The sequence below is a fragment of the Dermacentor andersoni genome, chromosome 4, assembly GCF_023375885.2.
Source record: "Dermacentor andersoni chromosome 4, qqDerAnde1_hic_scaffold, whole genome shotgun sequence".
Lineage (NCBI taxonomy): Eukaryota > Metazoa > Arthropoda > Arachnida > Ixodida > Ixodidae > Dermacentor > Dermacentor andersoni.
This window is the reverse complement of record NC_092817.1, coordinates 159,632,939-159,659,882: the sequence shown is the minus strand read 5'-3', so window position 1 is coordinate 159,659,882 and position 26,944 is coordinate 159,632,939. Positions and strand designations below refer to the sequence as shown.

The 26,944-nt window shown below is 42.6% G+C and overlaps 1 long non-coding RNA gene across 2 annotated transcripts; it reads left to right on the top strand.

The window, feature by feature from the left end:
- The first annotated feature begins 17,837 nt into the window (after window positions 1-17,837).
- Window positions 17,838-20,867, top strand: LOC129386564 (uncharacterized). 2 transcript variants are annotated; one of them, XR_008613918.2, is made up of 3 exons: window positions 17,838-17,999; window positions 19,566-19,673; window positions 20,683-20,867. It is a non-coding gene; the product is annotated as an uncharacterized lncRNA (long non-coding RNA). The 2 variants fall into 2 exon arrangements; XR_008613917.2 differs by having other exon boundaries at window positions 18,320-19,673.
- Window positions 20,868-26,944: the final 6,077 nt, after the last annotated feature.

The following is a 26,944-nucleotide window of genomic DNA, read 5'->3' as shown; positions in this document are numbered from 1 at the left end:
TTCCTCGTTGTCTATTTATTTATTTATTAATACTGTCAACCCTCATAGAGGGTCATAACAGAGAGGACAATACAATTACATAAATCAAATATGGACAATGTCAATGTACGTAAAGTTGCTTAACACTTGTCAATTCACAGTTAATAAGATGTTCACTTGAATGCTGTTCAGCACACTTCTGACGTTTATCAAAATACGTACAATGAATATCAAGTCGCACATATCACTTGGCACTTCAAAACTAAATCGAAAACTCCCATAAATATGCCTCAGCAGCATTTTCAAAGTCGGTGACATCTTTTAGGCTAACAATAGCGTTTGGCAATTGGTTCCACATTTCTATCGCATCCAGGAAAAATGAGTATCGATATGTATCACTGTTGGTATGCTCCGGCTTTATGACGTAGTCGTGGTTAGTTCGCGGGTATCTTTTGTCTGGAGCATGTAGATATTTGAGCTTATCAATCTTAAGTTGATCCTGCATTATTTGATAAAGCACCTTCAGCCTATATTTTTTCCTACGTACCTCAAGAAGATCGAAGTTGCAACGCTGTAACATAAGCGTGACCGATTCCTTCCTTCGTTATGTCGAACAAATAAAACGCGCCGCCAGACTCTTTCCAACTTCCTCTTAAGCGTCACTTGATGGGGACTCCAAACAACGCTGAATATTCTAGTATCATCCTAATGAAGGTGGTGTATGCAATAAGTTTTACATTACGCGATGCACGTTCCAGTTTTTTTTTCTAAGAAAATATAACTTTTGATAGGCAGTCATGCAGACGTTATCTATATGTTGGTTCCATGTCAATTTTGCTCATATTCCTGTATTCTCTTCAGCAAAACCACTTATATGGGGAACTGATCATGATAAGTGCTCATGAGCATTTTAAAGAACAGCCTTGAACCCTACTCATGCACTGGTAAAATGTATAGATGCAGTGAAATTGAAACAGAAGGCAAAATAGCAAACATGATGCAGTATTTGTCAGACAATTATGTCAGCAATTTTTGCATAAAACGATTTACTTAGAGCATACTAGCACTACAAAGCACCCATCTTTCTTGTTAGGTATACATTACTACAAGGTCTTTAAAGGTGGCCACAAGAGAGATGCTGGCTTTAATGAGGAACTATAGAGGTTAAAGGCACCCATGAAAATGTTTTAAAAAATTATGCAATGCATAGCATTTACTCAGTTCAGAGAGCTTCCAAGGTTGCCATAAGGCCTTGATAGCTGTGGATGAGGGAACAGTTGTAGCCCTATTTGGAGCATGAGAAATGAACATTAAGATCAAAACATAAGTAACAACTCGTAATGCAATTAAAACATCTTGCTATACTTTTAAAAAGACAGTGAAATGAAATTAGTGACACAATTTCCTTGTCTTTTTACTTCATTTAGGTTCAATATACTTATTTTAGTAACACAAAAAAGCAGCGTGGTGAAGCACATAAAAAAATGCTAGTCTGTTTTTATATTCTGTTTTCTCTAAATTCAAAGTTCAGTAAAGTTAACTTAGAAAGCTACGGTGAAGCCATTGCTTCAGCCTGTATGGTGCATAACAGCAGCAATCGCCAGCCTAACTGCTTGGGTTTACAGTGCCTTATTTGTATTGTATACCTTTTAAGTGCTGAGCTACTGGAAGATTGATTAAGATGACCAACATGCTGAACCAGTAGTTTACTGAGTAAAATACATGGAGAAGGGTGGAAAGATAGGACAGAGAACAGGGGATGTATTCTGTGTCCACCTAGTGGAAATGTCCATTTCATCCGCTCCTGAAGTTCTGATTGGCTGGGCTGGCGTATGCATGAGAAGGAGACATGCTCCCCCAGCTAATTTGCACTTCAGCAGAAGAGGATATGGACATGTCCACTAGATGAATACTTACAAAGCTATTTAATAAAGTACTTCTGTAACCAACATGCCTGCTATGCCATCCTTGCTTTCAATGTCTGTCTTAGTAAAAGTGTGAAAGAACCAGGTTTGTGCATGAAAAGTTTTCCTGAGGGTGTGTGCCTTGAAGCCCGTAGTGGTAATCACAGGAAACGGGGGTGGATCCAGAGTAGCACCAAAGGGCAAGCCTTCATCGAAACAAATATGGAGGGAAGTGACTGCATGCTCAAACTTGTCAGCTCACAAGTTTGCCAAGACCAAGTGATATCAGAAGTTGATGAAGCCTACATGGTTAATGTATAACCGCTTAGGCCAAAATTATTTAGCTACTTTTTATGAGGACTACATATTTACTGGAAATCTCAAAATAATTATGTTAGTGCAGAATACCTTCCACTAGTTGTGACGTCCTTGAAAGAATGAAAATGTTTGAGTTGCACTTGTGTGGTGCATGAAGTTACTTTTAAAAAAAACAACTCAGCAATGGAAACAAAATGCAAAGAGTAGTATCCGAAATAAATTGCCACCTCTTTAGGGCTAGATGAATTCAAATAATAATAATAAGCAAATGAAGATCGGGCATACAAGATAGATGTTTCGGCTCCCACTTGAAAGCCTTGTCCACAAAGGTTGTGAACAAAGCTCCAGTTGAACCAGTTCTTATTTTTCATTTTTACAGCTGGCATCTAATTTTAAACTACTTACCGTGCCTCTTTTGACCAAACCAGACAGGCTGCCATCAAACTCTTCACTACTTCAATGCAAATAATTGGAGGTTGGCAAATAAATTTTTCTAATAGGAATAGTAGGTAACGAATAGTCAAACACTGATGCATACAGTTACCGCAGGCATATTTATCTTCGAATTAAGCGCCATGCTTATATTGTCTAGTAAAAAAAGGACAGCTATCAAGGAAGATTAGGATTATTTTTAAGCAAAAGTAATTATACCTCATATACTTGAAGCAGATGTAGTGCTTCTGAAGAATCACGTCCAAACTGCACACACTAAAACATTAAGCTGGGATATTCAAAAAGACAAGTACATGTTTTGCTCGCCAAGTGACTTTTAGTGTGCTCAATTATGTAAAGTGTGCTATTATATGATTAATGTAATTTGCTAATGTAAAGAAAGAACAAGCCAGGATCTCTTGCTTCATATATATGCGCTGAATCAAGGAGGTAATTAAGGAAGAAGAACACCAGAAATAAACACGAATATTTGTGTGCTTTCTGGCATAAAATAATTATCATGTAAGCCACATAACATGCTTTCCAAAGCATCCCCTACCTTAACTTACAGCTGCATCACGTGAAGGCACTTTCTAAGAACACACATGCTTCATGATCATTCACTGTGTTAGTGACTCCCACTGAAGTAGACTGAGAACATATCTGGGCATTGCATTCAATAGCTGATGTAAAGTGAAAAGACTGCTGCTTGTAGGTATGAATGAACCAAGTGAATAAGAAATATAGGTTCTCAAACTTCTAGTAGTAAGTGTGGCAGCACTTAAGAAAAACATATTGCAACTAAAAATTGCAACACATGATGAAATAACTGAAATAGCTAGGGAGAGTTTAATAGACCAATAAACAAGAAACTGCAAATTCCCAACATTTCTGAATACTTTTCTTCACATGTACTCACCTCATAAGTATGACTTCCCTTAATGCTCGAACCTCTGCCTTAATTTCATAATTCCCCATTCTCACTGCTTCGCTCATGCTGATTGACATCTAGCACAAAGGTTGGCGAAAGTAGCTGAGCATGTGCATGTGTTGTGAGGCAAGCTGCCCACATCTGGTAGCCGCATGCCAATTTCTCAGAGTAGATGAAAGGGAAGCCTTGAGGGTAAACCATAGAGAAGACGGATACCTTGGTTCAATGATAACTGAAAACACCAACATGGAAAATTTGGACAGCCCACAGAATCAGCAGAATTGACATAGTTTGGAAAAACTGAAAAGATGCATTGTGATATTTATGTTACACAGGTTCCAGTCAAGTTGAAGATTTTCACTGTCTAATAAACTTATAAGACAATACATGACCAGCAATACTGTATGGAACCTAAACAAGTTTAATAAAGTCACCTAGAAGTCAGGATGGAGAAGTGACTGAATTGAGGATGCTAAAATGGATGAGGTGGAGGCAGATTGTGAAGGCAGGTCTTAAAAAATTAACATTCAACACACACTTAAGTTGGCAAAGATTGGACTCAATGTTCAAGAAGAAATTGACTAAGATAATTTATTGGTATACGTACATGAGAGAGCAGCAACAATACAGCAGAGATAACTGTCATGCAAGAGGAAAGGACGTCAGTCTAAAAATTAACATTTGATCAGAAGAATGGTTATGCATGGGCTCAGGCTCATGTACAATTCTGTATGGTACGCATGATGTCAGAGCTGCATAGCATAAGGAACTGTGGCCTTAGATGCCTCGATTATGAAATGATGTGGGCCAAGAGTGGAACAAGGATAGCATCAAAAGGGGGCCTCCTCCAAAAGGAGAACCATAGGGAAACAGGGTGAGAGAGGTTTCCTACGCAACAGATACAGAGTCATAGTCATAGAAACCATGACCCAAGGAGCTGCACAACAAGGTATATAAATTCAAATCTCTATACAGTTAAACCTCAGTATAACGAAATTCTAGACATAACGAAGAATTTAACTTTTCATAACCTCTTCTCCATATTACACCATGCAATTAGAGCCTCAATATAAAGAAGTGTGTTTGTGTGCAATTTCAATATAACGAAATTTCGCTTCTGCCGCAGAGGAGTGCCACTTGAGACAATCAATGGTAACTTCCGCGGACGCAGATAGTCAAATGACTGAATTACAAGCGGCTCCTTGCAAACGCACCTCTCAAACTGCGTGCAGCGCGACAAGAACAACAGCTTGGAGCCGCATCATGTTCCGTATAAATTAAGTCCAAGTGCGATCAGATCCTATCGCGCCCCGTGCACTTAATTGTGCTTTAGGTGCGAGTGAAAGTGTGTGCGAGGGTGAGACAAGAAAGATGGTGGCTTCATAAGTGCGGCCTTCCCACGCGAGCAATGGCAAAGTGGGAAAGTGGGGAAGGAAAGCGAGCTCGCGGTAACGCGATCAAGCGCGCGCGAGGGGGCGGAGTGGGGGGGGGGGGGGGTAAGTTGGCACGCGTCTCGGCCATGACTGGCCGAGACGCGGCTGGGCGCATACGCAGCCGCGCACCCTGCTCTAGAGGTAATCTGCTGCGTGTGGAAAGAGCGGGCATGCCAAGACGGCGTGGCACCATGTAAGCTGTTTTCCCGCACGTTTAGTATTGAAGGTTGCGCAATCTCGAGTTTTGATGACCCGTTAGAACGAGAAGCAGACGAAGCATTCGCTCCCAGCTGCCGGCGCTTTTCATGATAGCGTCGTCGCAGTGCGACCGGGCGACGCTTTGGGGGCGGAGTGCACGCGAAAGCATGGCGCCACTCAATTCGTAGCGCTGATGTAAAAATATCAACGTGGCATATGAAACCGTATCATTCATCGCTGACTCCTATATTTGTCAAAATAAAATGTTTTCTCATTCAAACTTACTTTTTTTATTGCCCAATAATTCGGAAAATTGCATGGCCCCTCTCCGTGCAACAAAAACGATCGGCGACTGTACTCATTTGCATAACAGATCGAATTTCAATACAAGGAAATTTCTATATAACGAAGCGAATTGCCGATTTTACCTACTTTGTTATATCAAGGTTTAAGTGTATAAAGAAATTTCCTGTTCTCTACACGGGGGTGGCAATGTGGGCTTGTTCGTTGATCATCATGGAACGGCATGTAGTGTAGCACAGCAAAAACAAGAACACAAGAAGAAATGAAACACAGACACAAGCGCCTAATTATGTCTGTGTTTTCCTTTTTCTTGTGTCCTTGTTTTCGTTGCATTACACTACACGACATTCGATACTTTCACTGTCACATTCATGAGCACTGAAAACCTAGAATCAACTAATATCTTGCCTGATTTGCCATAATTAAAAAGAAAAATGTGGGTATAGTAGGTCTAATTGAGTTCTGGGGATTTTAGTATCACTGACATATAGCTTTTAAGAATGTTTAATCGTTTCTTCCGTTAAGGCAGAGTACATGCTCAACTGCTACAATAAGTGTGAACGTAGGCAAAAACGACATTTTTGGCCCTTGCATCAATTTTATGGCATGTTGCGTGATCTAATCAAGTGGTTTCAATTTGACGAAGTTCTCGATTTAACAAAATAAAACCTCACATCCCAATAAAATTTATTAACTAGACTTACTGTACTTTATTTCCAAAGTACTGTATAACTATAAGCAGCTACAGCCGCCATGAGTGGCGAGCAGAATTGAAATAAAATTGCTTTAGTCGAAACACGCCGAGCGCTGCTGCTAAAGTATGCGCCACATGCATTGGGCAACTGTGGGAACCGCGGTACCACACGCAGTTATTCAAAGCAGCACATAAAAGTGCCGTGGACTCAAATTGGTTAGTAAATGCATTCGGAACCAGTCTTTCGATTACTCAATTAATATATCAGCCACAAACTCGCATAGCACGGCCACGTGGCAAACGCGGCCATGCGGACGCTTCACTATGCGCGGATTGGCTGGTTGCAATATTGGGGCACTCTATGGGTGCATGTTTAAAGCACAGCGTTTTTTGCCTATCGCATCATTGTTGCGGGTGCTCCATGGCTGAGTGTATTGCATGGTACAGAATTGGCCCCAGTACCAAAAGTACACAGGTAGGGCGGTCCGTGCAGATGAAGTGTGAACGCGAGCTCAACATAACCACGTCGTCATTATTCTGTATAGCGATTATTTATGCGAAAGCGTCAAATGGCCCATTGAGCAAAAAAGCCGGCGTCTGTCGTCTCAGCGAAACAGCGCCTCAAATCCCATTGGCTGCGACCACGTCACGAGCGCGCCTCGACGAAACAGAGCAGGTGAAAGGGTACACCTGCTGTCGCTATAGTGCACCAGGTGTTGCATGAGGGGAGAGAGCATCGCCGCGATGCCACGTCATCGCTGCTCTCGCAAGCCGCCGCCCGGTCCATATCTCCCCCCCCCCTCCACTGGGCTTAGCTGCTGCGCGTGCCTGCCGGCCTTGGTGGTCAATGCTGTTTCCTGGTCTCTGGTCATGCAGCATGTCGGTGGCATGCGGTGTTGGCACCGCAGGCTGCTGCTGCTTGCTATCTCGGGCCCAATGTAGCTCTAGGGTGCATCACTTGCAGCGTAAAACTCGGACTGCTCAGTGGCGTTCAATTGGGCATTAATGCTTTCACAATCACAACTCAGATAAGACATGCTTAGCTGTCCTCATATGTTTTTCTTTAGTTGCCAAGTGGACGCATCATTGTTCACCATTCACAGTCTTCAATCTGTCGCCATCATTGCATTGTCATTTCAAATTAGTTGTAATATCACACCGTTGGATGCTGCCGCCTTCACGCTGTGTGGTAGATACGCAGTCATTGCCATGCATGCACTCATCATCCCAAAGTCGTTATGCCTCAATCGTGATGACTCTAGAATTGTCATGCCATTGTTGTCACCGCATCAGCATCATACTGTTGTCGGCATTCGACAGATGCATTACACAGCTTAGCATTACCTTTTCAGCTTCTAGAACAGAATGCACGTGGTGATCTGCCGCAGTAATATTATGAGAGACACTTGGGCGGAACAATTGCTGGCCTCAATCGCCAAACCTCCCTAACATCATTTATTTCAATCTCCATAATAGTATAATCCTAAATTATGTCACAAAACTTCTACAACAAATGTCAACATGGTTGCCATAAGACCTTGTCTCTCATGAAAAACGTAACTATATTGTCATGTTCACTAACTTGATATCCTCCATTGAACTTAGTTCTTGCGTTGAATGGATGCTTCTAGCGTTTTAAATTCTGATACTTTGTGCCACTGCCTCCTTCTCCTGAATAAGCTAACTTAATATTGATCCACATGCAATTACTAAAATTCACTGAATGCTTTCTTCATGACTAAACACAATTTGTATGTTAACAACTCCAATTCACAAATCTGTCTTTTGTCACTTCTGGCATGCCACAATGCTGAGTGTTTAGGCCCTTGATTTTTCTCATTTTAGATCTCGCAAAGAACTTAACGTAGAAAACTAAACTTTCTGTTGATGACTGTGTGTTTTGTCGTGAAACAACCAAACTCTGGCAGGTCCGTTTCTGTTCAAACAGACTAAACAAATGGCCCACTGAGTAAAAAAGCCAGCGTCTGTCGTCTCAGCGAAATGGAACCTCAAATCCCATTGGTTGTGACCACATTGCGAGCGTGCCTCTACGGAGCAGATCGGGTGAAAGGGTACATCTGCCATCACTCTAGTGCGCCAGGTGTTGCGGGAGGGGAGAGGGCGCCGCCGCAATGCCACGTCATCCTTGCTCTCGCAAGCCGGCGCCCAGTGCATATCCCCCCCCCCCCACTGGGCTTAGCTGCTGCACGTGCCCAGTGGGGCAATGTCTCCACTAATGTCTCTTCGGAGTGCCATCACTAGTTTAAAACCTAATATCAGTACCCTAGCAAAAAAAACTGATAGAAATTTCTACAAGTCCCTTAGGAATATGTATAGGTTGTATGGGTCCTTCTAAGAGTGATATATATTCCTACCTGACCCATAGAACTCTTTACCAGACTGGCAGGCAGCAGATAGATCTCACTGTGCTGCCTACAAGACCAAATAGCATGATGTATCAGTCTTTTAAACCCAGATAGAGATCATCATATGACATACAGGAATCTGATTGAGGCACTGATAAAGCATGTTAGAAATAGCACACATGCCGGTGCCCACACGCCTGAAGAGACGTTTTTAAAATGAACTGAATATACAACCCTGAATGCATTGCCTGCCACGTGAACAGATTAACAAACACAGTTGGGATATTAGAGTATCAAATAAAAATGAAGTGTGTAAACTGTGCAATTATCAAAACTTTTTACAGCTTGTATGCAGATATATTATCCTAAACATGTTTCAACATAAATTAAAGCACACGTTTTCAAAGCACAGCAGCGTTACTTAGCCTGTGAAACTACATTGGGGAAGTTGCATGAGAAAAGTATCAGTCCATCTTTGTAGCAGGTGTGCTCCAGTTCTTTTAATACAAAATTACATTTACAAATTTTGCGAGACGGATGTGCAACATTTAATGCATATCCAAAACAGGATTACTGTCATCATCATCATCATCATCATCATCATCATCATATTTATGTCCACTGCAGGACGAAAGCCTCTCCCTTCGATCTCTAATTACCTCTGTCCTGCGCCAACCGATTCCAACTAGCACCCGCAAATTTCCTAATTTTGGCGCACCACCTAGACTTCTGCCATCCTCTACTGCACTTCCCTTCTCTTGGTACCCATTCTGTCACCCTAATGGTCCAACTGTTATCTAATCTGCGCATTACATGACCTGCCCAGCGCCATTTTTTTCTCTTAATGTCTATTAGAATATCATCTATACCCATTTGCTCTCTTGTCCAAACTGCTTTCTTTCTGTCTCTTAAATTTATACTTGGCATTCTTCGTTCCATCACTCTTTGCACGGTCCTTAACTTGTTCTCAAGCTTCTTTGTCAGTCTCCAAATCTCTGCGCCATATGTCAGCACCCGTAAAATGCACTGATTGTACACTTTCCTTTTCAATGATAATGGTAAGCTCCCAGTCAGGAGCTCACAATGTCTGCCGTATGCGATCCAGCCCATTTTTATTCTTCTGTGAATTTCCTTCTCATGGTCAGGGTTTCCTGTGATTAGTTGACCTGGGTAGACGTACACCTTCACAGACTCTAGAGGCTGACTAGCGATCTGGAACTCTTGTTCCTTTGCCCGGTTATTTATCATTATCTTTGTCTTTTGCATATTAATCTTCAGCCCCACTCTTACACTCTCCCTGTTGAGGTCCTCAATCATTTGTTGTAACTCGTCCGCAGTGTTGCTGAATAGAACAATGTCATCGGCAAACCGAATGTTGCTGAGGTGTTCGCCGTCGATCCCTACTCCTAAACCTCCCCAGTTTAATAGCTTGAATACTTCTTCCAAGCACGCAGTGAATAGCATTGCAGAGATTGTGTCTACTTGTCTGACTCCTTTCTTCATAGGTATCTTCCTACTGTTGTACTAAAGTTTATTTAGAAAAGCAAAACAAAGCACTTTCAAGACTGTGGATACTAACTGTAGGTCTAACGTGTCAGGCTGAGTTTGTGAATGCCATAAATTAGACACTACCAGCGTGATTTCATTAAAGCTACTTTCTGGGCTAGTTGGTGCATACTTGATTTGAAAATTATGACAACGCTAATGCATCCATCCACAAAGGAACAAGGACAAGACACAAGCAACGTGACTACCAACATGACTAGGGTTTATTTTACACTCCATTATCTAAAGAATAAGCAAGCAACTTTAGCCACATTTAAACAAGCACATAAGAGGAAGAACACAGACTGAAGTACCAACTTCACCATGCCCATTTGTGCTCACAGATGCTGGATAGAACGCCAGGTCTAATTGGCACATGCTTTTATCATATTACAACTTCATATGAAGCTATTTTCTTTAGACTATGCACTTTTGCATTCATCCCAAAAGTATTGTGATATGTGACAGAACACAAGTGAGCTTGTGCAAAAAGAACAAACTGGCATGGCACACTGACAGGAAGCAAGGAAACAGGACAAGCATCGCCATTGGTACAAGATCTACAGCAATATATCAGAACATGACAATACAGCAATATTATTTAAGCAAAAGTGAGTACAGATCTGAGAATTTATTCAAGTAAGAACATGGATTTACCATTTTTAAAACCACATATTCATGAACAAAAACAGCTAAACATCAGTGCACATATTGCAAAATCAGAAGACACAATTCTTCACTGGGTGCTAGTTCAACCACCGCACGTCGAAATGTGTAAAAGTATTTTAACCTGTGTAGCTTTCAGCACGCGACAGCAAAGAAGACTATCAGAACAGGCTTCATATATAGTGTTTGGAGTCTTTGATTCAAACCGTAATACACTGTTAAAATAAAATTTCAGAGTTTGCTTGTTTCATTCAGAAAAAAGATAGTGTCTTAGTCATGCCGCCACAGTTAACGGATAAACTTGCACCAGCTACATTGAGTCAAAGGAGAAAATAAAGTGAGGAAGACAGATGCATGGTGTGAAAATGATGCTGTTGTATCAAGTAGCATAACTGCTCACTTAACATTCAGCTGCTTTCTATGCCTCTGCATACAGACTGAGAAGCTTTACCTCTTCACCATCTGCTAGTGAAGCACTGTTTGTTCACTGTGATCACCCACTCAAGGCAGTCACGTGGTTAAGTAGAGCCCTTCGCTACATGTAAGGACACCGACCCGAAACTGTGCATAAGTCCTGTAAAATATTGTCATGTTTTGGCTACTGCAACTGTTCATCAGCAGCTGCATCACTACTGCCAACATGCAGACCATGCAATTCCCCAAGCACTTAATCAACAAGAGTACAATAATGAAGAGTGGCAAATTGGGCTAGCTGGTTCATTAGGAAAACAAGAAGCTATCGCAAGAAAAAATAAACACTCTAGAATTTTGATGGCTCTGGCTTGTGTAATATATTCAAACATCAAAAAGCTGATTATTACAGAATGCCATAAAGCGTGGTGCACTGTTACCAACTGTTGTTTTTTAAAGCTATAACCTGTTATTACCAGACATTCATGTACCATGGCTGAAGACATACTGTTCATCGTTGTCATGTCTTGAGCACGGGAATTAGTCTCTTTCATAATGGTTTCATATTTTTCATTCAAAAATATAGTTGTCTATTTCTATAAACACATAAAGGCGCATAACTTCGCTGGGTGTTACGTAAACTAGTGACTCCTCTCTTCTGACGCAGACTGAAAGGTGCTTTGCATGGAGAATTTCAACAGGAAATAGTTTCTTGCATTTCAGAATTATACAAGAATTCGCTCCAGTAAGAATTCTACAAATGAGAGAAAACGTACCTGAGAAGCTGACAAATGCACTGTTTTTAGTCTTTATAGTTCAAGTGTACTGGAGAGAGTGGAATGTTTGTTGGTTGATGACCATTCGGTAATATTTCGTGACACTTGTTGAGTCACCGCCACGGTTGTAGACTACAGCCTGTTTTTCACTTTCATCCATGTTCAAGCACAGCTTTCCAGTGCCTAACAAAACTGTCTGCTGACCAGCTCTCCTCTCCTGTACACCAAAAAAACTCACTGCTTCTGGTGAAAGATTTAAACTAGCTTTACCTGCCTGTAACTTTCGAGCAAGTACATAACATTCCAACATTTGTAAAGGAACATCATTAGCTCTGCGTACCAATTTCACAAGAAGTTCATTTCCGCCTTCAAATACAAATGAAGAATGCGACCAATGAGGTCCTAGTTTAGCCGCACTTTTAAGAAGATGTAGGATTTGGTATACATTGTATGTCATTGCACCCAATCCATACAAAGACTGTGCTCTCACAACAAACTCCGAGAGAAGATCAGATGATCTCATTATGGTCATCTGAAGTGACGGTGTCCAGTAGAAGTATATAGACACCCTCCACAAGCAAACTGGAATGTCTGACATACTTATCTGGCAAAAAGCCATGAAGGCATGGTAATGATTAATGAAGAACCCACCACTTCCATTCACTAGCTTTCCAGATTGTGAAGTCTGATAATCTTCGTGGTGTACGTGTGAACCAATTCGGTGGCTTGACTGCCAATAACCTCCTGTTTAAAGAGGCTAAACTTTGTTGTGAACCAATGTAAACATCTCTTCTCTTTTAAACGTGATCACATTTTTATTCTTTTTAAGCTGTTGCATGGTGTGTAGTTGTTCCAACAATCTTTCCTTTCTGAATCCTGGGCTTCATATTTGATTTGTATGTATTGTCTTTTGTGATAATATAAATGCATTATTTCGGACTCATTTTTTGGGCAAATGAGGAAGCTTGCTTCTCCTTGAAGCACATTACACCTATACAACACATATAGATACTGATAGACTATAGATCTGGCAAACTAATACGAATACATTATTACACTAATAAAAGGAATACACTAGTAGACTGGTACAAGCAGAATAGCACAAATACGTCCAGAATAGAACTAAAAGTAATTTTATCAGTGTATCAGTTGTATCGTTTCATAATGCAATAGAAAAAAAACTGATATAATTTTTATTAGGTCGCCCTATCAGATTTTTTGCTAGTGATCTTTCAGTGTAAATGCATATCAACTTTTTGACTAATGCTAATAACTGAACACATGGCTTTTTGTGCTGCAAGTTTTCTTGGACTCCTGCTTCCCTTAAACTTATACTGTATAATATGCTTGCAAGATCAAAACTGGAGTATGCTTCATCAATCCGGGATACACCGACAAAAAACACAACTCTCATATTTAGTTGAAGCCATACAAAACCAACCTGTAAATTTTATTGTAGCTGCTTATTCCCATACCGCAAGCATATCAACAATTAAAACTTGCCTTGATTGGCCAGGCTTGTCAACAAAAAAACTTACCCATTTATTTCACAAATTCTCGATTGAAACATATGTTATTACCTCCTTGTATCTCATTGAGAATGAACTACAACCTCAAGGTACAGGTGCCAACTTGCCAAACCAATCTTTACTATTCCTGTAAAAGGCAGCCTCAGAACACACACACGCACACACGTATATATCAATGAGCTACATGGAGGTAATAAAAACATTTTTCAATTTAGAATTTGTGAAATAAACGGGTAAGTTTTCTTGTTGCCTAGCCAATCAAGGCAACATTTAATTGCACACAACTGCACACATTGCACACAACTGGAACTTGCACCACGATAATGTGCTGGCCCACAGTGCCTTCATCGTCACCGACTACCTGGTTAAAGAAGGGGTGCCAACGATCCCCCAGCCCCCGTACAGCCCGGGCTTGGCTCCCCCTCGACTTATTTGTTTCCATGCCTCAAAACACCCCTGAAAGGCAATCATTTTGGGACAGCGGACGTGATCAAAGCAGCTAGCACCACAGCATTAAAGGCCATTCTGGAGGAGGACTACCGCAACGCATTCGAGAGCTGCAAGTCTCGCTGGAGCCGATGTATTGACGCAAAAGGAGAGGATTTTGAAGATTTTTAAACTTTTTGTAACAACAAATTCAATAAATGATTTTTAATCGCCTTACTGACACTACTCTCAGGACAGACCCTGTACATGCACCTTGAAGGTATGTATGTGGAAAGCATTTCAACCTATGCTTGCTTTTCTGGCATGGAATAAAACGGCCTTTTGTCTCAAAACCCATTACTTTTAAACTATTCCATTTGGTTCATTTTTCTAACTTCTGCAGAGTTGCATTCACAACTTTCATAGTTAACCGGCTCCGTTTTCATTCTTGCTTCCTAAAATATGCCCTCCTGTCATGCATAATTTGGAAGGCCTTCTGTTAGCAATGGGTATTGTATTTCAAGACTATCAGTGCAATGTTGCATGAAGAAACCTATTCTTGGAGTGAATTATTGTTCAGCTTGATATCATGATACTGCTGCATGGTTGTTATTTAACTCTGCAAGAGAATGGTCCTGCCATGCTACCAAGAGTGCATTTCATGGGTATTACTCTCTTTCTTTTGACATTAGTTTATGAGGCTCACAGATATGTATCTGTGTCAACAATAACACCTGACATCTAATTTTGTGCAACATGCACTACATTTAATCAGATAAAAGTTGCATGTTTTGTCTCTTGGACCAGTCTGCTCAGTGGTAGGAGGTCGAGACGACAAATGAGAATGGCTGGCCAAGATCTGTGGTGTATGTCCCGTGTTGTGCATCTGACAAGATTTCATGGTGGCAAGAAGACATGTCAGACATGATGTGATCTTTATAGTTATTGTGCACAGAGTTATCAGCATGATAATATCCTTAATGCTATAAAGAGTACCTCCAGCAAGCAGTCTATATGCTTATGCCTTTTTGTTGCTTATGGCAACAAAATCCAACATCCTTTGAAACATGCTCACTTGCTGTCTGATGCACAAAATGAAGAACGCTGCCTTCTCTAAATTTATTAGCAACAAGAAGGCCACTCTGGAAGCAATTATATACATACACAGCAACACACACTAAAACCTACAAATGGGAGAAAAAACACAAACTAGGCTAACAATAAAAGAAACCTGACACCCAACAAGTGTTACATGTTACTCAAGTATGCACATTCAACCTGAGTTAGAGAGATAGATGGTCGACTCCCGCACTCCTGTGCATGCATGTGGATGTGTTAAGCCTCAGCTACTCGTTCTATATAACTATCCCAATGTTTGTGAAATATGCTGTACAACCGCAAGAACAATGATGGCTTGACAGGTGGTTTCAATGAGTTCTATAAGGAGGATGCATCAACTCTTCCAGCCAATCTACACATTACCACATGAAAGCAGCAGCTTATAAACAGCACAACACCATACAGCACAAATTATATATTTGCCACGTGTTATTAAACTTACATCATTAAAGTACATTAGAATTGGTGCTAAGGCTGGTGCACAATATATGCATATACTTTAAACAATCATAAATAATGCAGGAGCTTGGAATATGATTGACTATTCTCGGAACTGCTTTGATAATACAAAAGTCAAGGCTTTGTTTTTGGCATCACCCACTCCAATTCGTTTTCTTTCTTTTTCCAATTGAAGCATTGGCAAGGTTTGTGCCATGCGCTTCGACTGTGATTCTTCCTTGTTCGCGCACGGCCATGATCATAATAACGCAGTGGTCCCTGCCTACTTTTTCATATACTTTACCGCAATACATTACGTATGCTTCACCGCATAACATGACTGTATTGCGGCAAAGCTAATTTTATGGAGCTGACATTATGTAACGGATCTTTTGTCCTTCTGCTGCTCGCATGAGCATAAGCTCGAAAAACCACAAAATACAGACTTGGTTGCTGCTGGTTGATTTCTAGTTAACATTTCGAGACGTCCACGTTGTTTACAAAAAATTCGGTGAAGTTTCTCGCGCTCGGACGCGCTTCAAAAGGCAGTGTGACCACCTATAATTAAGGCAGTCATAAGCGCCAACGAAATCCACACAAGGTACATCAACTTCCACAAAGCTTCTGCGCAACGCCATCAATAACTGGCACAGGGGCCACCCAGGAGCTGGCAAACGCTGCGATGACATCCACACAAACCACGTCGCTTTCCACAAAGCTATTGGGCAACACGATCAGTCACAGGCACAGGTGAAGTCCGCAAAACACTACATGGGCAGAACTACTACGGCCATACTCAATGACTTCGCCACAAGCTCTCACATTTAACGACATCAAACAGCTACAATCACTTCTCCACAGCCACGGACACAAGCGAAGACCGCACCATACCGCACGGGCAGAACGGAAGCACCGATTCGCGTTCATCGCTTTAGCGCCACCTATTTAAAAATAATATACGGAGCCAAGCCAAACCATTATTTAGCGTCTATTTGGGTGAACCTAACGCTTTCGGGCCCTAAGCGTTCGAACGACCAGGGCACTATAACGCTTACCCCCCCTTTCCACTCCGTCGACCGGGTCGCAGGAACGGCGGCCAAAAAATTATTGATCACGCGCCCTGGTCAGCCAATCGGATAGCTCGCCCCACTGACGTCATATGGGTGATTTTCGTCATATGGGTAGGGGCGGCTTAAAATTCCGCCGAGCAGCGTGCTCCGATCGGCAGCGATGTGCATTTTTAAAACCTTATAATAAATTACACGCTTTACGCGGAGCACTTAGATGTGTCAATTAATGATCAGAAGGACCTACTCTAACGACTCAGTACGTTTGTAGAAAATCGTCAAAATCGTTTCAGGGTCCCTTTAAGAGAACAGATTTGCGTGCGCCTGCTTCTGGCGCTGGGCCAGGTCGCTCGCTGCTCGCGCTAAAAGGCGTAGGCTACGCAGACGTGCTCTTTGCCGTGTGCTTACCGTGTAAGCACAGATAAATGTGCGCCTGCTTTTTGTACTGGGCTTTTAACAGATCACTAGCTGCTCGCGATTAAAGACCAAGTGCGCGTCGACAAGCGCGTCGACAAGTGTTTTGCCGTGGCCTTACCGTGAAAGTAAGCACACAGGAATGCCGGAGAACATACACGCAAAAGGACAGGAAACTACGCTTTATTTTTCCTTTACTTTGTGGTGTACCGTCACACTGGGCAGCGCCGAGCGATGGCTTTAACAACTTTGTGGACCCCATCACGGACGCTCGCACGCAAAAAAAAAAAAAAAAAAAGAATGGATCGTTGTGGTTGCTTATGGTTATTGTGTTGGGCTGCTAAACGAGGTGGCGGGAACGCATCCCGACCACGGCGGCCGTATTTCGATGGGGGAGGGAGGGGGGCTAAATTCGAAAACACCCGTGTACTTAGATTTAGGTGAACACCAGGTGGTCAAAATTTCCGGAGTCTCCACTAAGGCGTGCCTCATAATCATATCGGGGTTTTGTCACGTAAAACCCCATAATTTAACTTTATTTAGTAGAAAGGTATTCGCAAAAAGTGCAGCGCCACCACTTAACCGCAACTGCGCCACTGCTGCAGTTGCGCCTGACATGGCTGTGGCGGCAGTCAATTACAGCCACGCGCGCTTCAAATATTCCTTTCTGCGTTAGAAATCATCGCTCGGCGCTAGCCAGTGTGCAGGTACATCATAAAGTAAAGGAAAAATAAAGCGTAGTTTCCTGTCCCTTTGCTTGTATGTTTCACGGCATTCCTGCATACTTACGTGCACGGTGCGGCAAAAAGCACGTCTGCGCCACCAGGCACCTTTTAGCGCGAGCAGCGAGTGACTTGATAAGAAGTGCAGTAAGCAGGCGCACACCAATCTGTGCTCAGAAATGCGAGCGCAAGCACGTAGCGAGCCACGCTAATCCAATGCCGAAGGCAGCGAAGGAAGCAGCGCGCGCCGCGAACTTGTGAAGCTCAGCATTACCGACCGTCGGACAGTGTCTGCAGGAGCGGCAGCAATAACACTGCTTTAAGTTCGGTAAGCGATTTTATTATATGATTGAAGGGTTCCTACTTTGCTGCAAATCATGTTGCACGATTTTAATGGCATGAACGTCAGTTACCGTTTCTGATTGCCGCGTTTATGCAGTTATCGACGGAGGCTGTTTAAGATTGCAAGCTTTCTCATGTTAGCACCATTTTTTTTCTTTTGCCTCTGCAACTTGAATGTGGTACATGCTTTGAGGCTGTGACGGGAGCTGTGTATTTCCTTTACCGACTCGATATGCGGTTGCGATACTATATTCATCACTGTGCATGCGCTATATTAAAACGTGATTGTGTATTTGACACTCGCAGGTTGCGACCACTGACAAAAGTATCGCTATAGCATGAAAGTCGCCTCAACACCGTTCGTTGACCTCCCAAGTCGGGAAATATCTGCTAATGGCTTCACATATAGTTCGTGGAAGTGTGTCCACTCCACTAATAGGCATCAAGGTAACGCAAGTATCCATGGCAGGCAGCAAACAAGTGCGGTCGCCGAAGCAAACTGCCGCCTGCTGCTGAGGCCTCTTTTGCACATTGATGAACATACCTTAGCAAACAGCACAAATAGCGGGACACAGAAAAGTGGCTCATGATGCAGGCGCTAACAGAAAAAGGGCGCATGTATGTGTCCGTACCAACAAGCCCGGCTAGCCACTGTTCTGGTGACATTAAAGAGCAGAATTTTATTATGCTGTGTCAAGGGAAGTCACAAGGGAGTAAAACTATACTAAAAGAAAGTCATCACCAGCTCTAAGCATAGCATTTCATGAAAACTTGAACTTTTAATGTGGCTGAAAATTTTGGCACTGCATGCAATTTCGAGTGCAAAAAATGCCACCTTTACACATTAGCTAAATGTCACTTACAATTTCATGGTTAAGAAGTTTAGTATTGTGTGACTCATTTCATTGTTCCTGTGTGAAAGTTAAGTTACTTTTGCATGTATTGTTTTGGTTGAATGTGTATAACATATTTAAAATTCTTTTTTATGTAAATTAATTTAACCGTCAGTTGGCCTTCATTCTGTTTTTATTGAATGGTATCTGCGCTGCACCATACCATCTAACAGTCAAGACAGCACTATTGACTGCACAGAGTAGTGTGCAGTCAATAGGTAGTCTGCATCTTTTTTCATTTTTGTTGTTTCCGACCATATGATTTTTTTTTTTTTTTTTTTGAGCACCTGTCTTCACTCGGAGGTCGCATTTGAAGTTTTGTGTAAGCTGTCATTGTTCATATGACAGTCTACCTTTCTCGCTGCAAGGGCAAAATCTTAGGTGGATTCATAGCTGTCATGAAATGTGAGCTTGAAGTAATGTAGAGTTCATTTAGCTGTAGAGAGACATCAATTACAATAAATTTATGACAAGAAACAAGGTTAAAATAAGGTCCATTTTGTTTGTTGAATAGTGAGCTGTCACATTTCAACTGGTTCCATTACATAAGCCAACGCAGCTTAAGGCTTTAATAGCCAATGCGCTAGTATTTTGCTATTCTAAATTAAGTAGTCATTTGTGCTACCTGCATCAGCTGATAAGTGTTTTCTGAATTTCAGAGGTGGCTAGGAATGGCCCAATTAGAGCTACTATGCTGTGACACTCTGTCAAAACAGTGGCAGACTGGCTGATAACACTGCTGCTTTAGCGTTGTCTGGGCCTCAGAGGTAAATGTGATGCATTTTATAACCTTAATTACATAGCATTCTTACTGTGCTTTCTGGAATAGATGAAATTGAGCTGTGCCTCCATTTATTGTTGGAAAATAATTTAGTTATAAATATAAGTCTGAACTCCAGCTTGCCGTATTGCAATGTTTAAGTGCTGTCAGCTTCAGGAAAGAGCTTTATATTGTGGTATTTTTCATTAAGGAAAATGGCCATTCCCTCTTAAAGTTAACAATATCCATGTGAATTTGACATCAAAACAATGATGGTGAAGTTGTTTCTCATTGTTTGTGCTGATTAGAGAGTACCTAGTTCTTTTTAGGAGTAAACTACAAAATCTTTCTCTCACTTTTATACCAAGAATGGATAGCTGTCAACTCGCTAATCATGGTGTAGAGCCTCAATTACTTGTTTAATAATACAGAAATATTATATTTCGTGCATTACATTTTAGTGTGACAGCTCAAAACATGAGAAGTGTAGTGTGGCTTTGGATGTGAAAACAGAAGTGTATTCATGTCAGCAAAACTCGAGGTGGCAGTCTCATGGTACCAGACACAACTACAGAGATCATTCAAAACTTGGCCGGATAACAAGGGGGGGGGGGGGGGGGGAGAGTCCTCCTGCATTTCAAAAAGAAGTGCGCAATTAGAAGGGTAGATTTGACAACTTTCAGTAACAAGGTCAATATATCACCTTCGGCTGCTACATTGTACCAACGGTCTCATGCTTGAGTTGTTTGTGACACCACGTGAATACCAACTATGGTTTCGGTGATGTGAATAGTCTCCTGCTTCACGTATAAAATAGTGTTTCACTAGGAGTACATTTTAATTAAACTAGCTGCATAAAACCTGGTGAAATAATTATTTGTGCTGCTCAAGGAAATGAGGCTCCATGTCATAATTGTAGGGCTGGCAACTACCTAAAAATGCACAAAAGTGGGGCAAAACATTTTTGGATGCACAATTTCTTTTACATTGTTGATGTCTTGTTTTAAATCATGCAGAATACTAGAAACCATTGAGCCTGCCAACTCTGTGTTAGCAGCTGCATCATTCCCTGAGGTGGCACAAAAAAGGAAGTTCCGTAGCTGTGATATCATCGACCAACTTTCTACATGCGAGTCCCACTTGTCCGTAGAAGATTGTAACAGAGTATTCCAGGGTGAAAATCAAGTCTTTCCGGTCAGCAAAAATGGTGGGTCTTTTAATCAAAACATGGGTCCTGGGCCCACAATAGGCTTTTTGTAGTAGGCCATCCACAGTTCAGTTGTAATTCTAAATGGTAACTTTTGATAGCACCACAAATCAGTTTTATGTGTGGTGCGACCACGCTACAGTTCTTGCAGCCATGATTTAAACTAAATAAGTCTTAGAACGTTATTCAATGTAAAGATAGCATTGTGATAGCATTGTGCAAGTTCTCTCTAAAGAAGTTGCCTTTACTAAGGACCCGCTGAATTAGTCATATTCTTAGCAACCATACTAAATCAGATTTGTATTTAAGAAATAAACTGCATCTATACTGCTCTTTTAAGCACCTATGAGCCATTATGCAAGGTGTAGAAGCAGGAAACAGCCTTTCTGCATGCTCTTTTATCTTCCTTAAAGTGCACTCTCCACACACGTGCGCTTAGTTCTGCTGCAATTACTACTGCATGCAACTGTTTATATTGCAGTTTGCCTGAGTAGATAGGGGTATTTATTGGCTGGGTTTGTTCTTGTAGATGGTATGTGTTGTTTTTGCATGTGGGTCCACGCATTTTCATACCAGTGCAAGTCAACTGGCACATAAGATGCACATACTGTGAAACCTACTCATGGCCTGTGGAACAGGGGAAATACAATCATACATTTGTTGCAATATGGCAGGCAGACATGCTTATTAAGTGCACTGCTATAACCAGCACGCATGGTATAGTACGCTACTACTGATCCACTTGTATCGCATAACAATAATCCTTTCTGTTCTGAAAACGTACAACTATTTACAGACGTGCCCAAATGTTAAAATTGGCTGAACAAAATGAGTAGACTGCAATCCATTATGTGCACTCTGTGTGTGCTTAGGCTGAACTGCTTCACTTGTTTTAGCTGCATTTTAAGTTCTTAAAAATGAAGGGGCATAATGAAAAGTCGCTTTTTCCACTGCTCATGCGTAGTGGCAGATGTCATCTTTGTATGAAAACCTCCGATAATGTTTCATTACGAACTTTGCTACACTATAAAGTTGGCTAGTCGTGACGGCTTGTGATCACTTGAAATGCTTATAGTTGCATGGGCTTTTAGTCTTGCAGTTTACAAGGAAAGTGTGGGAAAAAAGTATATACAGCACAAGTACATTTCTTCGTAAATGTTGGTATAACTATTTTGGTACTGGTGGTATATATTGACAAAGACTATTTCGTTTCACTGTATTTATTACTTTTTTAAGTGATTATCAATTTGGTATTTGTGCATTGTTACAGTGGCATGAAATCAAGGGCTTGAGAACATCTCATCTGGTTGGGAATTAACTTGGCACAAGAAACACAGTCAGAGTCAAAATTTTACTGTGGGCATTGCCTTTCTTGTGCTTTTGTGGTGGCATGTAAAATAATTCAACCTTCCAGAAATGTAAACATAGTAAGTAGAGCTAACTATAGCACCTGCGAAGCTGAAACAGTCTTGGACTTTTAATGTTTAAACCACAGCTACAGCAGTGCTTACCAAGGTGGCTACTAGCTGTAAGTGGAGGGAGCATTAGCAGAGCTACCAGCTGGCTTGTAGAGGTCTAGGTCTAGAGTACAGCTTGCAAAAGATGGCTACTAGCTGTGGCCTTACCTAGATCAAGCTAAAGTAGACGTCTACTGGCTAGCTGCATGCTTCCTGGGAGGGTGCAACACCTCGTGAACTTGTTCAGGTGGTGCAATTGGCGAATTGAACGTACCTATTGTAAATCTTTTGTTGCAACATTCTTTCACCCCATTTTTACTTGTGCATGCTTTGCGTGGTGAACATGCTTTAAGAGTCTTTTTTTTTTTTTTTTTTTTTTCCACGTGAGACATGCCCTAGGACGATGAGCCCGTTCATGAGCCAACTCTCGCTGACGCTACGGTAGGCAGCTTCTTCCTCAGGAGTACGCACTACTCGTGGTCTTCTCATGGTTGTAGTTGGGATAGAATGTGCGGAACCACTAATCCAAAGCTCTGTATATACGGTGCAAGGCCCACAACTGGAGATGTGGGCAGTGCAATCATTTTGATGATTGGTTGGATTGGTTTGACGATTGATGTCATTGTGTTTCTTAATGGGGTTACACTAGAGAACTGCATGGGCCGTTTTTTCCAGGCCCAGGTCCGGCCCAGGCCCGAAGGTGCTATGGGCAGCCTGCCTGAGCCCGACTCGGTAGTTTCAAACCTGACCTGTTCCCCGAAAGATTTGGGCTCACCCCAACCCGGTCCGATTCGGCCCGTTAGCCCTTGAGGGTAGGCAAAGCATGGTCCAATTATCGGTAATTGTGAAGATACCATCCGCAACACAGGACATTTCCTAGAGATAGTTTGGTTCTGTTCACGTGGCTGAGTCCACTCTGTCAATTGTGTGGGAAACTAGCAAAACTGAATCACATAATATGGGACTGCGAGGAGGACAAGCCTCCTCCTCACCTGAAGCCTGGGAGGCAGTGCTGTGCATTTACAGCCTGGACACTGAACTACAGCCCATAGACTGAGCTGAAGAGGTCGCCATAAAACCTCTATTGACAAGCATCTGGCCCGCCTCAAGAAAACACGCTTAATCACCCCACCCAAAGCTGACAAAATAAGGTTTTTCCTTCCTACCTATAGACCGTTTTTTCGTAGGCGCCGCCATATTGTGAACGCAGTGGCGCCGCCTATGAGCAGCGCCATACTGGCTTGGGTGAAAGCGGTCTTTTGCATGGCAGGTATACGCTCAGCGGTAGGTTCTGGCGTTTGTTTTCGCGGTCGTGCGGTCTGTTTAGTATGACGTCCGTCTTCTACGTGGTAAGCGGTTCTGTGAGACGTGCTGAAGTGGTTTAAGGCGTCATGGCCGGAATTTCTGCTGGCGTTGAGGTGAACGGAACACGCAGCGCGATGGTGTGCGCGCATATTTGAGCCTACAATCAGCCTCGGAGATCAATTGTGTATTTCTGAATGTTCCAATCACTAATGTGACCTTATTGCAGTATTATCCTCTATTTCTAAGCTGTGGTTTAGGAGCCGTGAAACATACGCGATGATCGTAACAGCGTGGGTACCGTTCTGCTACGATAGGAGCTGTGCTGTTATACTTTGACAAGCGTTCAAACTGTTCGCTGCAGGTTACATTGCGTGACTACTTGGTTGGATGGATGAGGTTTCCACCCATGAATAATATAGTTTTGGCTAGTAATAGCAGCATACCTTACAGTCTGAATTAAGCTTGCCCAGCAAAGCGACCGTATACGAACTGCGCGAGCGTCGATCTTAAGCAGTAATAGGTGCTGGATTACAGATATCTTTGTTCTATATAGCGCATGGTCCAAGCATACGGCATCAGCGGTTATATATTTATAAACGTTGTGCAGCGTTAGCCCGTTTTCTCTTGCTTTTTAGAGAAAGAGGATGATAACCGAATTTTTTCCCCGTTGTGTTCATTCAGTTCTCTACGACGCACTGACACGTATTACGGAAATTTTGCGCTCAAAAATGGCCATCGCATTCTTTTTATGCGAACTCTGATATATTATGGCTGTATACAGGCCAAAAAGGCAATGCCGAAGGACACAGCTTATATATGTATCGTGCTGGCTCACCAACCGCAGTGATCACTGTGTTGAGCAGCGCTAGCGTAGACATATGGTAATTTCAAGCATGCTAAACTTGAAATGCGTGAGAACGGTGCCAGTGTATCACAAATATTTGATAGCGCCTGCCGCTCAGATGTTTCGTGGTTGCCTTAGGTTGGCCACGCACGAGCATGCGCTCTTATGTTTTACTCCTTACGCCAATCGATCAGACAGTGAGCTGATTTACTATTTAATGCTGGTAATACAGAGACGCCGGTTGTCTTTGTTGAATTAAAATTGATATAAGCAATATAGTAAACAACACATACATGCACCGCGACTGATAATGCGCGTACACCTTATGCTTATGCGGGTCACATTTTTGCGCCCCCAAGACATATTTCTGCCTATACTGTAGTTACGATGCACCGAAAGACTTCCCTGACGACGTTATATGAACTAACATGGCGTAAATTTCACAAAGTAGGATCTAAAACATCTCGAAATCGTTCTGCAGCACGCGACAGCAATACTTTCAAGCAGCGCCGCGCCGGATCGCCCAAGCCAGAGAGGAGGAAAGGCTCTCGGCGCGCCCTATCCTCCTCGCCCGATGAAACGGTCTATAGCAGGCAGTTTTCAAAAGTTGCCAATAAATAGCGCACCCAGCCTATTACAGGCCTGACGGAGACCCAAGTCTATTACGGGACTAACCAAGGCCCTGGCACAACCCAAGCCCGGGCCCGCAATAGAGATAGTTTACCCAGCCTGAGCCTAACCCATGGGCCGCGCTGAGCCCATGCAATGCTCTATAGTCGGGTACAACTTTAGAAAAAAGGGGAGGCCCCACCCAGGTGACTGAAGCGCGACAGCCGATTGCCTCTGCGACTAAAATAGTCCCGCTCGAAAATTCGTCCTCCTGAATGCGTAATTCTCAGTATACATAAAGACTTTTGTATTTTGGTGACTGGTTTAGTAGAGCTCTCATCTGCTACAGCACGTGCAGGATAACGACAGAAAAATAACTCCGTGCCTTCTACAACCCTGGCCGTCGTCTGCTCTTTAGCTTCATTGAAAGTGACAAAAGTAGAAAGAGCAGCTCTGCGTGGCTTTTGTGCTTGTTTGCATGTAACGGCATATCTACTACTCATTTTCCTAGCTTAAAATGAATCGGTTGCTATTGAACAAGTACTTATATAGAACAATGCATTTATCGCAACCATTACAAACCTGGGGCAAAAATACGGTCGAGACAAGAAAAGTACAAAAATCCTTCATTCATCATTCTAAATATATATTTTTTTTCAACCCTGTAATCTCGCCAGCTCGCGCAAGGCATTCCGTGCGAGTTTTCGGCTGTGGAGCCCAGAAAGCTGACATCGGACTTTGTTGCCGAACGAGCCTTGTGTCGCCTCGATGTCCACACCACCAAGAAGCCTTGACAAGAAGAAAAAGAGTGGCCATATCCTGAACAGCAGTTCACGCTACGTGATCCTCCACTGCTACACGTATTGACAAAACAGGGAGCCTGAACGCAGCGTGAAGGCCACGACCAAGTTTGTTGCCGAGATGCTTGGTGTCAGCGAAACCACATTGTTCAAGGTAAGGAGGGAGGTCAAAGCATCGCATATTTCGGGTGGCAAACTGTCGACGCCCTCGCAAAAGCGCCCACAAAATGCGGAGAAAAGAAGATGCAGCACGAAGTATGACAACTTCACGTTGTGCTCGCTGAGGTCATGTGTGCACGATTTCTTTCGCCACAACGAGATACCGACAGTCGAGAACATAACTAACGAGTTCTCGAAGCATATGGATCTCCCATCACTGAAGCGATGTACTGTGCATCGCCTGCTTGTCGAGATCGGATTCAAGCACAAGAAGAGGAGCCGCAATTCGCTGCTTATCGACCGGGATGACATCGTTGAATGGCGGAATCGCTACCTTCATGACATGGAGCGCTACTGGGCGGAAGGCCGAAAGATCTTTTTCCTGAACGAGACATGGGTGACAGCAGGACACACTCGGTCGATCGTGTGGACAGACACCATTCTGCAGAAGCGCGGACACCTGTACGCTCGAGCAAATGGCCTGTCGACGGATCTGAAACAACCTTCTGGAAAAGGCCAGCGCCTGGTTGTGATGCACATCGGCAGCGAGGATGGCTTTGTCGACAGCTGCTGGCTTTGTCGACGTATTACGAGGCAAAAAACAGGCGACTACTACGAAGAAATGGACAGCAATCGCTGCGAGGCATGGTTTAATGACATTCTGCAGGAGTTCCAAGCTGTTAGCGTCATTGTTTTGGACAATGCACCTTACCACACACGGCAAGAAGAGAAATTGCCAACGGCATGGAAGAAGGAAAAAATGCAGGAGTGGCTCACAGCAAAAGGATGGTGAAAAAGCTGCTGCTTGAGTTGGTATCATCTGTAAAGCCACACTTTCTGAGCTACATTGCAGACCCATAAATACTTGTTTAGCACAATACAACGGACACAAGAAAG